Raw genomic sequence first — 14,046 nt, 5'->3', positions numbered from 1 at the left:
AATAAAAGCAATAAATTTGGAAATTAATTTTCTAACTATTATGGCCTTTTCCATCACTGTCTTCGGTATGCTCCAACCCTAGCTGCCATCTTTAGCCACCGCCATTGGGTCAAGTTGTCGCATCCATCTTGCTTCTTATTTCGCTGCGCCTCTGGTGCTCCAAATGTACCACGCCTCGCAAGAATCTGATTCGCGACAAGAAAAGAATTTTACATATATCGATCTTATATTCCTCGAGGGAATGTACATGTAATCTAGATTGAAAAATAAAATTCTAAAAATAATACAGCTCCTGCTTTATTTTATACATACAATCATGCACACAAATAATGCCCTTGACATGTCCAAGGGTTCAATCACACACAATATCAATAAGCCATAATAATTGGATCCTGCAACCAAAGAGTTAGCACATCCAACTATTTTTCTGCCTAAATTATGTATGACATGTGCATAACATATTTGAATTCTAAAAATACACAGAGGCAAACCCTAGCTCTGATACCAATTGTTGGTTAAACCTAGGAAAATGTACCAGTTCCACTGTATAAAAATTTTTGTACAAGTGTCGAACCTTTCCTTAAATAACTTATTGTGTTCTTTAGAGGTTAAATAAGGAATCGCAGACGAAACTTAACATCATTGATTCCAAATTTAACTTATCTGTTCTTAATGGTTTAGATTTGAATCGCAACCGGAACTTAACACTATTGATTCAAATCTACCTAGGTTATTAATTCCATAAATATTAATTTCCAAAATTGGCTTCCAAGACTGCATGGCAAGGCACATGGCCTTCTTGGATATGAGAGCAACCACCACCGCCTAGGCAAAGCCTTTTAAGGAAAGCTAATATCTATTTCCTTAAATAACTCTAGGTTAACCAAAAGGAACAATCGAATCACAAGTTCGAAAAAGAAGAAAACACAAACTCGAAAAACTATTTCGAAAACTAGATCTAATTGCCTCTTGTATTTAGAATTCTTACAAAGAGAAAAACTAGCATAATGCAGAAAACAATTGCTAATTATACCTTCTCTTTGTATGCTAATGACCTCGAGATCTTCTGCCATATTCCTAGCCTCGCCTTGGACGTCGTGTAGAAGACGATCCTCCAAGATAAACACCACCCAAAAGCTTCCTCCTTCTTCTTCTAAAATCCGGCCACCACCACCACCAAGGAGAAGAGAGCAAAGGGAGAGGAAGAAGGGAGAGGGTCGGCCACACCAAGAGATCACCCAAGCAAAAGAATAAGAGTTGTGTCTCATGAAGCCCCCTCACCCCTTCTTTTATATTACTTGCCCAAGGCAAATAAGGAAAAACCTTTTACAAAAAATAAAATCATCCAAGAGTTTTTCCTTTTCCCTTTTTATTTTTCCTTTTCTTTCCTCTTGATTGAATCAATCATCAATCAATGGTTAAGATCAATCCTATTTGGTTTAGGATTAAACTTGGCCGGCCCCTTGCTTGGGCACCAAGCAAGGTAGCCGGCCACCATATTTTAGGAAAGAAATAATAATTTTTTTAAAAATTTTACAAGAGAAAAACTCTTATAAAATTTTACAAGCTCTCTTTCCTAAAGTAGGAGTTAAAAAAGGAAAGTTTCAAAATATTAAAACCATGTTTTAAATTTAAAAACTCTCTTATAAAATTTCCTTTTTTAACATGGTGATAGAAAATTTAAATTTTAAAACTTCTTTTCCCTTTTTTCTTAAACCATGAGGATGGTTAAATAATGAAAGTTTTAAAATCTTTTAAACTCTCTATTTAATCATGTGGCCTAATTCAAATAAGGTAAGTTTAAAAATTAAAATCTCTCTTTTAAAAGTTATAGTTTTCTACAAAGAGAAGATTTTAAAAATTCAAAACAACCCTCCCTTTTTGAATTATTATGGCCGACCCCTACAAGCTTGGTCACCAAGCTATAGGGCCGGCCCCTACAAGAGGATGTGGCCGGCCATTGCTTGGTCTCCAAGCAATGGTCCGGCCCCCTTCTTAGACACCAAGAAGAGCCTTACATTTGGATGGACTTGAGGCTATAATGAGGCTACGACAGGGACCTAGAGGAGAAATTGGTTTTGACCTTCCGATGAGCTTGAGTATCCCGTGCTCGCCCCGAACACACAACTCAAGTTCATCGATAACAACTCATTCCACTAGAGAGTTATTACCGCACTACCGCACCAATCCCAAATTACATTATGGACTCCTTCTTATCATGAGTGTGTTAGTCTCCCTGTGTTTAAGATTACGAATATCCACTAATTAAGTAAGATTCTGACAACTCACTTAATTAATATCTAGCTCCAAGAGTAGTACCACTCAACTTTATTGTCATGTCGGACTAGGTCCACCTGCAGGGTTTAACATGGCAATCCTTATGAGCTCCTCTTGGGGACATTCTCAATCTCGATAACTAGGACACAGATTCCTTCTATAATCAACAACACACACTATAAGTAATATCATTTCCCAACTTATCAGGCATATTGATTTATCGAGCTAAACCTCACCCTTTGATAAGTCAAAGAAATAAATATTAAATACATGTTCTTGTTATTATATTAGGATTAAGAGCACACACTTCCATAATAACTAAGGTCTAGTTCTTTTATTAAGTCAGTACAAAAAGAACTTACCTAAATGATCCTACTCAATACACTTAAAGTGTATCAAAGTAATTTATTAGTCAAGATAAACTAATACTTAATTACACTACGACTATTTTGATGGTTTGTTCCTTTCCATTTTAGTTGTGAGCAACTTGTTTATAATTTATAGAGAACCGACAACATGATCTTCTGAGTGTGACACCACATTCCATGTTGTCTACTATATAAATTAATTGAACAATTACATTTAACAAATAAATGCAGATATTGACCAATGTGATTCTTTTATTTCAACAAATAAATGTTTACAAAAGCTAGGCTTTTAGTGTACACTCTAACATCAATGTTGTTAAGTTCCTTCTACGATTCCTAATTTAACTTCTAAAGAACACAATAGCTTATTTAAGGAAAGGTTTGACACTTGTACAAAATTTTTGTACAGTGAAACCGATACGTTTTCATAGGACTAACCAACAATTGGTATCAGAGCTAGGGTTTACCTCTGTGTGTTCTGGTTTTCAAATTAATTAGTCATACATAATTTTTGTAGGATAATAGTAGGATATGCAAACTTTGTAGTTGCAGGCTCCAACTATTATGGCATTTAGATATTGTGTGTGATTGGACCCTTGGACATGTCAAGGGCATTATTTTGTATGCATTATTGTATGTATCAAATACAGCAGAAGCTGTATTATTTTTAGAATTTTATTTTTATTCGATCTAGAATACATGTAGATTCCTTTATGGAATATAGGATCGATATATGTAAAATTCTATATTTATCGCGGATCATATCATTGCGTGGCGTGGTGCTATTGGAGGACCAGAGGTGCAGCGGAATAAGAAGTAAGATAGATGCGACATCTCGACCCGATGGTGGTGGCTAAAGATGACAGTAGCTAGGGTTGGAGCATACTGAAGACAGTGATGGAAAAAGGCCATAATAGTTGAAAAATTAATTTCCAATTTTATTTCTTTTATTTACTGTGATGTTTATGTGCGTGTGATGTATGCCAGCATAGGTTAAAATCCTCAATTTTAAATAACTAAGTGGGAGAGGAATTTTAATAAATTCCATGGTCTCCATTACTGGTTTGTAAGTGATGCAAACAAACTTACGTGTTGGCTCTTAGTGCCGTCATCCATATCGGATGAGTTTGTTTGTGGATCACTAGATCAAACTTCCATTTTGGATAATATAGGAAATTAATTAAGAGCGTGTGATCTTCCCCATCGGAAGTGGCATAATCTTATTAATGGACTAAGTGTTAAGTAATGGTATACACTTAGGCACGTCTAATAGTATCCTCCCCATTGGAGTCACTGCTATTATTTGTGTGAACGAAGAAAAATCAACTATTAATTTTATTTGTCATAAAGTTAGGTTGACAAGAATAAAATTAATGGGTAAAACCTCCTTTTACAAATGTTTGATTTTGTATACGTCCACGCTATCGTGGCATGCAAAATTCATGGTGATTTGAGGTGTTGGTTATTTTAAAATAGTATTGTTTGAGGAATCAATATTATTCTAAATTTAGAGTCTTGACCAAAGTTTATTTTTGTGATTCTTAGGATGACTTTCAACCACTGGCCATTATACTGAAAGAAAACAAACTTATTGGTCCCAATTATATAGATTGGAAAAGGAACCTGGACATTGTTCTTACTACTGAGAGCTATAAGTTTGTACTGACTGAGGCTTGCCCTGATGCACCTAACGATGACTCTACCCCAGAGGTGGTTGAGTATCATAAGAAATGGGTAAAAGCAGATGAGATGGCGCGGTGTTACATTTTGGCTTCAATGTCAAATGTATTACAACATCAGCATCAAGATTTACCAACGACTTATGATATAATGAACAATCTCAAAGAACTCTTTGGGCACCATAGTCGGACTACCAGGCAAGAGGCAATGAGAAAGTTAATGACAGCCACTATGTCTGAGGGGACACTCGTAAGGGATCATATCCTCAAAATAATGGCTTATCTGAACGAAATACAAGTCCTTGGAGGAGAAATTGATGGGGAAACCCAGGTCAATATAATTCTCCAAATCCTACCGAGAAGTTTTGAGCAGTTCCGCTTGAACTATAACATGAACAAAAGAGAATATACGTTGGTGGAACTTCTGACAGAACTACAGGGAGCAGAAGGTATATTTCGTCACAGTTCTCAGATTCACTATGCTGAAAATGGTTCTACTTCTAAGTCGAAAGGCAAGAAGAAGAAGAAATAGGTCTTTTCAGTAAAGAGAGTGAATAAACCTCAAAGTACAGGACAAAAGGCTGGAATGAAGAAGTCGAAGGGCAAGTGCTTCATCTGCAAGCAGTTTGGACATTGGAAGGCGGATTGCCCTCGTAGGAATCAGAACAATAATGGTATATCTCATGCTCTAGTAGTTGAAACATGTTTAGTGGTGTTATCTACCAGCACCAGGTGTGTAGATACGGGAGCCACTGATCATGTCTGCAATTCTTTGCAGGGGTTCCAAGAAACCCGACGACTATTTGAAGGAGAGATAACCGTCTACATGGGCAATGCTACTAAGGTGGCGACTGTTGCAGTGGGAGACGTCTACTTATCTTTTGATAGAAATAGAAGTTTGATTTTAAGAAATTGTCTTTATGTACCCAGTTTTAAAAAGAATTTAATTTCAGTTTCTAAACTATATATGGATGGATATTCTGTTTCTTTTAGTAACAATGTGGTTATAAAGAGAAATAAGGTGATTATCTATTTTGGTGCCTTGGTTGGCAATTTATATACTTTAAATCGAATTTCTCTCACAAAGAAAAATATGGAAATTAATAACACATCTTCTAACTCTAATAAGAGAAAAGAACCTTCGGAGATAAACCAAACGTATCTTCGGCATCTAAGGCTTGGTCATATTAACTTAAGTAAGATTCAAAGACTCATAGTTGATGGACTCTTGGGTCCATTGGAGTTGGAAAATTTTCTAACCTATGAATCTTGCTTGGAAGGTAAGATGACCAAGAGACCTTTTAAGGCCAAGGGGTATAGAGTTAAAGAAGCGTTAGAACTGGTTCATTCTGATCTGTGTGGTCCTATGTCTATCTAGGCAAGAGGTGGTTTTGAATATTTTGTCTCTTTTATAGATGATTATTCAAGATACGGATACATTTACCTGATGCGCCGCAAGTCTGAGTGCTTTGATAAATTCAAAGAGTACAAGCCTGATGTGGAGAAACGTTTAGGTAAAAGTATCAAGACACTACAGTCTGATCGTGGTGGCGAATACCTCCTAGGAGAGTTTAGGAATTGCTTATTAGAGGCTGGGATTCAATCCTAATTGTCCGCACCTAGTACACCCCAACAGAATGGTGTGGCAGAACGAAGGAATAGGACTCTTATGGAGATGGTTAGATCGATGATCAGTTATTCAGAATTACCAAATTCATTTTGGGAATATGCTCTGGAAACGGCAGCGCACATTTTGAACTTAGTGCCTTCTAAATCAATATCCTCTACTCCCACAGAATTGTGGAATGGGCGAAAGCCCAGTCTAAGACATATTCAGATTTGGGGTAGTCCAGCACATGTGCTAAATCCGGATGCTGATAAGTTAGAATCTCGTATAGAAGTGCGCGTGTTTGTGGGTTATTCTAGAGGAATGAAAGATGGTTTATTTTATAGTCCTAAAGATCATAAGGTCATTGTTAGCTCCAATGCCCAGTTTTTAGATGAAGACTATATAATGGACCACAAGCCTAGTAGCAAAATTGTTCTAGAAGAACTTAGAGAGGACACGTCTACTTTACTACCAACAGTACAAGATGAAGTACCATAAGAGACTGCAACACGTGTCACACATGATACACAACCACCGACAGTGCCTCGTCGTAGTGGGAGGGTTGTAAGACAACCTGAGAGATTCATGTTTTTGGGAGAGTCTTCAGACTTGATCCCGGGCAAACATGAACCTGATCCCCGGACATATGACGAAGCACTCCAAGATATAGATGCAGTATCTTGGCAAAAGGCAATGAATTCATAAATGGAATCTATGTATTCTAATAAGGTATGGGAGCTTGTAGAACCACCTGATAGTGTAAAAGCCATTGGATGCAAGTGGATCTACAAAAGGAAAAGAGGGACAGACGGGAAGGTAGAAACCTTCAAAGCAAGGCTTGTTGCGAAAGGGTACACTCAGAAAGAGGGAATCGATTATGAGGAGACTTTTTCGCCGGTAGCCATTCTTAAGTCTATCCGGATACTCTTATCCATTGCCGCTTATATGGATTATGAGATTTGGAAAATGGATGTCAAGACAGCTTTCCTTAATAGAAGTCTTGAAGAAAACATCCATATGAAGCAACCAGAAGGGTTCATTGAAAAGGGCAAAGAGCATCTAATATGCAAGCTCAATCGGTCCATTTATGGACTGAAGTAAGCTTCAAGATCTTGGAATATCCTGTTTAATGAAGTAATCTAGTCATATGGATTTATTCAGTGTCCGGTTGAGTCTTGTGTATACAAGAAGTGTAACGGAAACGTGGTGGTATTTCTTGTACTATACGTAGATGATATTTTGTTAATTGGCAACAATGTCAAGGTATTATCAGACGTAAGGGTATGGTTGTCCAAATAGTTTGATATGAAGGACTTAGGAGAATGTGCAAACATTCTTGGGATCAAAGTTATCAGGGATCGCAAGAAAAGAATATTGTGCCTATCCCAAGTTTTATATATAGATACAATCCTTGCTCATTTTAGCATGCAGAACTCCAAGAAAGGTTTCTTTCCTTTTAGGCATGGAGTATCCTTATCTAAAGGGATGTCTCCGAAGACATCAAAGGAGATGGAGGATATGAAGGCAGTTCCTTATGCTTCGGCTGTAGGAAGCCTTATGTATGCGATGTTGTGTACGAGACCTGATATCTATTTTTCCGTGAGCATGGTTAGCAAATATCAGAGTAACCTTGGACAAGGACATTGGAATACTGTAAAGCATATATTGAAGTATCTAAGAAGGACTAGAGATTATATGCTAGTCTACCAAGCAGACGATTTGCTCCCTGTGGGTTACACGGATTCAGACTTCCAATCAGATAGGGACAATAGTAAGTCTACATCAGGCTATGTGTTTACTCTAGGAGGTGGAGCCATTGCATGGAGGAGTGCTAAGCAGAAATGTGTCTCGGACTAAACCATGGAAGCTGTGTATGTGGCAGCCTCTAAGGTAGCCAAAGAAACTGTATGGCTCAGGAACTTTTTAATGGACTTAAATGTGATTCCTGGTTTGCCCAAAATCATCACAATTTATTGTGATAATAGCAGTGCAGTTGCAAACTCGAAGGAACCACGAGCCCATAAGACGAGTAAACATATAGAGCGTAAGTACCACCTGATACGCTGTATGGCTCAGGAACTTTCTAATGGACTTAGATGTGATTCCTGGTTTGCCCAAAATCATCACAATTTTTTGTTATAATAGTGGTGCAGTTTGAAACTCGAAGGAACCATGAGCCCATAAGGCGAGTAAACATATAGAGCGCAATTACCACCTGATACAAGACATCATCAAGCGAGGAGAAGTTGTCGTCGCCAAGATTGCATCAGCAGATAACCTGGTAGATCCTTTCACTAAGGCCCTTCCGGCGAAAGCTTTTGATCGGCATATGGAGGGGATTGGAATCAGATGTATGGCAGCAGATATGGAAGCATAGTCATTTAGTATAAGTGGGAGATTGTTAGAGTGTATACTAAAAGTCTAGCTTTTGTAAACATTTAATTTTGAAATAAAAGAATCACATTGGTCAATATATACTTTTATTTGTTAAATGTAATTGTTCAATTAATTTATATAGTAGACAACATAGTGTGTGGTGTCACACATAGAAGATCATGTTGTCGGTTCTTTATAAACTATAAACAGTTGCTCATGACTAAGATGGAAAGGAACAAGGCATCAGAATAGTCGTAGTGTAATTAAGTATTAGTTTATCTTGATTAATAAATTACACTGGTACACTCTAAGTGTATTGAGTAGGACAATTTTAGGTAAGTTCTTTTTGTACTGACTTAATAAAAGAATTAGAACTTAGTTATTATGGAAGTGTGTGATCTTAATCCTAATATAATAACAAGAACATATATTTAATATTTATTTCTTTGACTTATCAAAGGGTGAGGTTTAGCTCGATAAATCAATATGCCCGATAAGTTGAGAAATGATATTACTTATAGTGTGTGTTGTTGATTATAGAATGAATCTGTGTCCTAGTAATCTAGGTTGAGAATGCCCCCAAGAGGAGCTCATAAGGATTACCATGTTAAACCCTGCAGGTGGACTTAGTCCGACATGACAATGAAGTTGAGTCGTACTACTCTTGGAGCTAGATTTTAATTAAGTGAGTTGTCAGTAACTTACTTAATTAGTGGGCATTCGTAATCTTAAACACAGGGAGACTAACACACTCATGATAAGAAGGAGCCCATAATGTAATTTGGAATTGGTGCGGTAGTGCGATAATAATTCTCTAGTGAAATGAGTTATTATCGATGAACTTGAGTTGTGTGTTCGGGCGAACACGGGATACTCAAGCTCATCGGAAGGCCAAAACCAATTTATCCTCTAGGTCCCTGTCGTAGCCTCATTAAAGCCTCAAATCCATCCAAATAATAGCCCATCTTGGTGTCCAAGAAGGGGGGCGGCCCAATCCTTGGTGACCAAGCAAGGGTCGGCCACCATATCCTCTTAAGGGGTCGACCCCTTGCTTGGTGCCCAAGGAAGAGGGGGCCGACCATAATAATTCAAACAAGGAGGGGTGTTTTGAATTTTTAAAATCTTCTCTTTGCAGAAAACTACAATTTTTAAAATAGAGATTTTAAATTTAAAAACTTTCCTTATTTGAAGTAGGCCACTTGTTTTAAAAGAAAGTTTAAAAGTTTTAAAACTTTCCTTTTTTAACCATCTTCATGGTTTAAGGAAAAAGAAGGAAGAGAAGTTTTAAAATTTAAATTTTCTATCACCATGTTAAAAAAGGAAATTTTATAAGAGAAGTTTTAAATTTTAAAACATGGTTTTAATTTTTAAAACTCTCCTTTTTTAACTCCTACTTTAGGAAAGAGAACTTGTAAAATTTTATAAGAGTTTTTCTTCTTGTAAAATTTTATAAAAATATATTTCCTTATCCTTGATGAGGTGGCCGACCACCTTGCTTGGTGCTCAAGCAAGGGGCCGACCAATCAAATTAAATTCTCAATCAATCTTTGATTTGGTGATTGATTCAATCAAGAGGAAAGAAAAGGAAAAAATAAAAGGGAAAAAGAAAAACTAGAGGAAGATTTTAATTTTTGTAAAAATTCTTCCCTTATTTGCCTTGGGCAAGTAATATAAAAGAAGGGGTGAGGAGGCCTCATGAGATACAATTCTTATTCTCTTGCTTGGAGATCTTAGTGTGGCCGACCCCTCTCTCCCTCTCCTTTCCCTTGCTCTCTTCTCCTTGGTGGTGGTGGTGGCCGGATTTTAGAGGAAGATGATGAAAGTTTTTGGGTGGTGTTCATCTTGGAAGATTGTCGCCCACACGACGTCCAAGGCGAGGTGAGGAATACGGCTGAAGATCTTGAGGTCATTAGCATACAAGGAGAATGTATAATTAGCAATTGTTTTCCGCATCATGCTAGTTATTTCTTTTTGTAAGGATTCCAAACACAAGAGGCATTATATCTAGTTTTTTGAATTTATTTTTCGAGTTTGTGTTTTCTTTGTTTTTCAAATTTTTGATTCAATTGTTCTTTTTGGTAAACCTAGAGTTATTTAAGGAAATTAAATATTAGCTTTCTTTAAAAGGCTTTGTCTAGGAGGTGGTGGTTACTCCCATATCCATGAAGGCCATGTGCCTCGCCATGTAGTCCTGGAAGCTAATTTTGAAAATTAATATTTAATCGAATTAATAACATAGGTGGATTTGGATCAATAGTGTTAAGTTCCGCTTGCGATTCAAATCTAAACCATTAAGAACAGATAAGTTAAATTTGGAATCAATGATGTTAAGTTCCGTCTGCGATTCCTAATTTAACTTCTAAAGAACACAATAGGTTATTTAAGGAAAGGTTCGACACTTGTACAAAATTTTTGTACAGTGGAATCGATACGTTTTCCTAGGACTAACAAACACCTCTGACCTCCTGAGTGACGTCCAAGGTATCACCGGACGGTAGAGAGACAGCCAGTCGCTGCGATCTGAAAGTGGGTAATCTACCAATCTCCCGCATAAAGGTTTGAGGAACCTTAGCAGGTTCATGAATACGACATTCATGATTAGTAAGATTTGGCTAACATTCTATACAACTTTATCATTTAAGTTTACTAGTTTAAATCAATCTTACTCTATTAAGCAATAAATTACAATAGAATTAATTAGTAAACCAATTAACATGGTAGGAAGAGTTTAATTTATAGTTATTATTATTATTATTATTATTATTATTATTATTATTTCCGATTTACTAGATTACGAACAGAAATATTTTGTTCTTTGGTTACTTAATCTGAATCAATCTATTCTCAAGTAGCATATCCTCAATAAATAGATCTACTAACTCACCATCAATTTCTATAAATCTAAACATGGATCTAGAATCACATAAATGTGTATATCGCTCCATATCTGTTAAGTTATTACTCAAATATTACTACAAGAATAAAAATTACAAAATTTACCTTTACACCTATTAGCCGTCTAGAGATGTTCTGTCGTTGTCCAGTCCCCATTTTACCTCAAAACTCCGAACGAGAAACTCGACGGAAACCCGTATAAATCTTAAAAATAAATACCCAAGTTTATTAGTAAACTTGGGCTAACCCAAAAATCCAGAACACCAAAAGCAGGTATTCGTAACCCACTCTGATACCAAATAAATTGGTATCAGATTAATCTCGAAAATCTGTAACACGAAACACAAACAAACAAGTATCACCAACCTGGCTTTGATACCAAATAAATTGTCATGCCTTAGGTAATCCCTGCCCGAATAAAATTTCGATAGCATCTCCCCAATACGGGTGATAATTTGAAACTTTATACATTGCCCTCAGGGCCACATATACCTCGGCCAACATGGCCGGAACAATAACAATAATAAAAATGCAACAACCAAGCATCCACGCAGTTTAATATTAACAAACTAAAGCAGTGATAAGAAAACTCAAAAACAACCCTACTCAACTACACCCATAAAACTCAAAACTGATATCCTACTCCACTACACCCATAAAACACAAATCACAATGAACTTACCTCTTCTGCCATCTAGGCAAACATGTAGCAAAAACACATCCAAATAAAACTCATCGACAATAAAGTAAAACCATACAGTGTCCAGGTGTCAAAAGTAGAACAAGTCTAAAGGAACAAGAAGAAACCAAAAGACAAAATATATCCTCGATATGCAGGGGACTGACGACTGGAATTCTCTAGACAGCCTCAATCTGAAATGTAATAATAAGCACGGGGTGAGTCAACTCCTCAGCGGGTAATATCGACATGCATAGTAAGAAAATAACAACTAGCAGTAATCATGCGTACAGTCTCCTGATATAAGAAAGATAAATATGCAAATAAATAAACAGGAGAAAATTGTACTAACCAAGACCTAGGTATAAATATAACAAGGTCGTCGGATCGAGAGTATCATAAATCCTGTATGCATGTCAATCATATGCATCCATCCAAATGTAGCAAATAAATGTAGCAAACACAAGTAATAAATGCATCATGCATATGATGCCAATGACATATCCTGATCACACCTACTACAAGTCAGCCATCTCACACACGATGGTGAGACCGAGTGGGTAGGGCTGTGACAACCGTGCACTTTGCCATTACTGCTCCTGATGAGTGACCGAGTGGACGGGATGCTGTTGGAGTACAACTATCCTCCTACCCCAAATCATAAGTGGGGGAGCACAATGCTTTCATCTCCTGGTACACGATGATGGGGAGGGATCCCGGCGTGCTACCACGCTACAGTCACACTACCCATGAGCGTCCCAGTGGAGCACCACCGAGCACCTGCAGCAACACACCTTGCCTGAATATACCACTAACCCATGAGTGGTGGTGTGTGTAGATCCATGTAATTGGCGATGTGCTCAACAATAATGGAGTCGACTATCACACAGCATGCAATCATGCGAGATGGTGCATGACACTAAGCATAGAAAATATCGAGAACCTATCCATATATATAATGTGTACCCTAAAACAAATTGACCAAATCAATGGTCAAGGTAAACAGGTCAGATAAGGTATCAAAACCTAGGTCCTGAACATAATAAAAACATGATTGTGTCACTACCCCTATAAGCATGTATAATCAGGTAGGTACTAACATGAAGTGCATAACAAATAAACAAAATAAGCATGTAACAGATCCGGTAGTGACCAACCGAAGCAGATAAGAAACATAATCATTGTTATTTGTTAAAAACACTACTATACATATCAAATGACATAAAGTTAAAGTACCTGCCTCCAATAGAAAGGTCCAAAAGAAATGAGATGCCACTGAACTTCATCCTTAAGGTTGAGTTATTTTATGTATGGGGTATTGACTTTATGGGTCTCTTTCCTTCATCATGTGAAAATCAATATATTTTAGTCGTAGTGGATTATATTTTGAAATGGGTAGAAGCCATGGCTTCTCCTACAAGTGACGCTAAGACAGTCATCAAACTATTTAAAAGGTTATCTTCCCATGATTTGGTGTACCCAAGGAGGTTATTAGTGATGGAGGTTCTCATTTCATTGAGAAAAAGTTTGAAAACTTACTTAAAAAGTATGGAGTAAGTCACAAAGTGGTGACACCTTACCATCCACAAACTAATGGGCAGGTTGAAATTTCTAACTAGGAGATTAAAGCAATATTCCTCACGTAAGGATTAGTCATTAAAGTTAGATGATGTTTTATGGGCATACCGTATAACTTACAAAACTCTAATTAGTGTGACCCCATTTCGATTAGTCTACGGGAAGCCCTGCCATCTTCTAATAGAATTAGAATATAAAGCTTATTGGGCGATTAGACGTCTTAACATGGATCTCTAGGCAGTAGAAGAAAAAAAAGGAAGCTCCAGCTAAATGAACTTGATGAATTTACGATGGATGCTTATGAGCATGCCAAATCCTACAAAGAAAGAACAATGAAATGACATGATCAACATATACTACGCAGGGAGTTTAAGGAAAGAGATTTGGTGCTATTGTTTAATCCAAGGTTGAAACTCTTTCTTGAAAAGTTGAAATTGCGAAGGACAGGATCGTTCAAAGTTAAAATGGTTTATCCATTTGGAGCGACCTGTTAGGATGTATACTAAAAGTCTAGCTTTTTGTATGAATATTTATTTTGAAATGAGAATCATATTGGTCAAATGTCTGTATTTAGTTAAATGCATT

This window comes from Zingiber officinale, chromosome 2B (genome assembly GCF_018446385.1).
Source record: "Zingiber officinale cultivar Zhangliang chromosome 2B, Zo_v1.1, whole genome shotgun sequence".
Classification (NCBI taxonomy): domain Eukaryota; kingdom Viridiplantae; phylum Streptophyta; class Magnoliopsida; order Zingiberales; family Zingiberaceae; genus Zingiber; species Zingiber officinale.
This window is presented reverse-complemented; position numbering follows the sequence as displayed.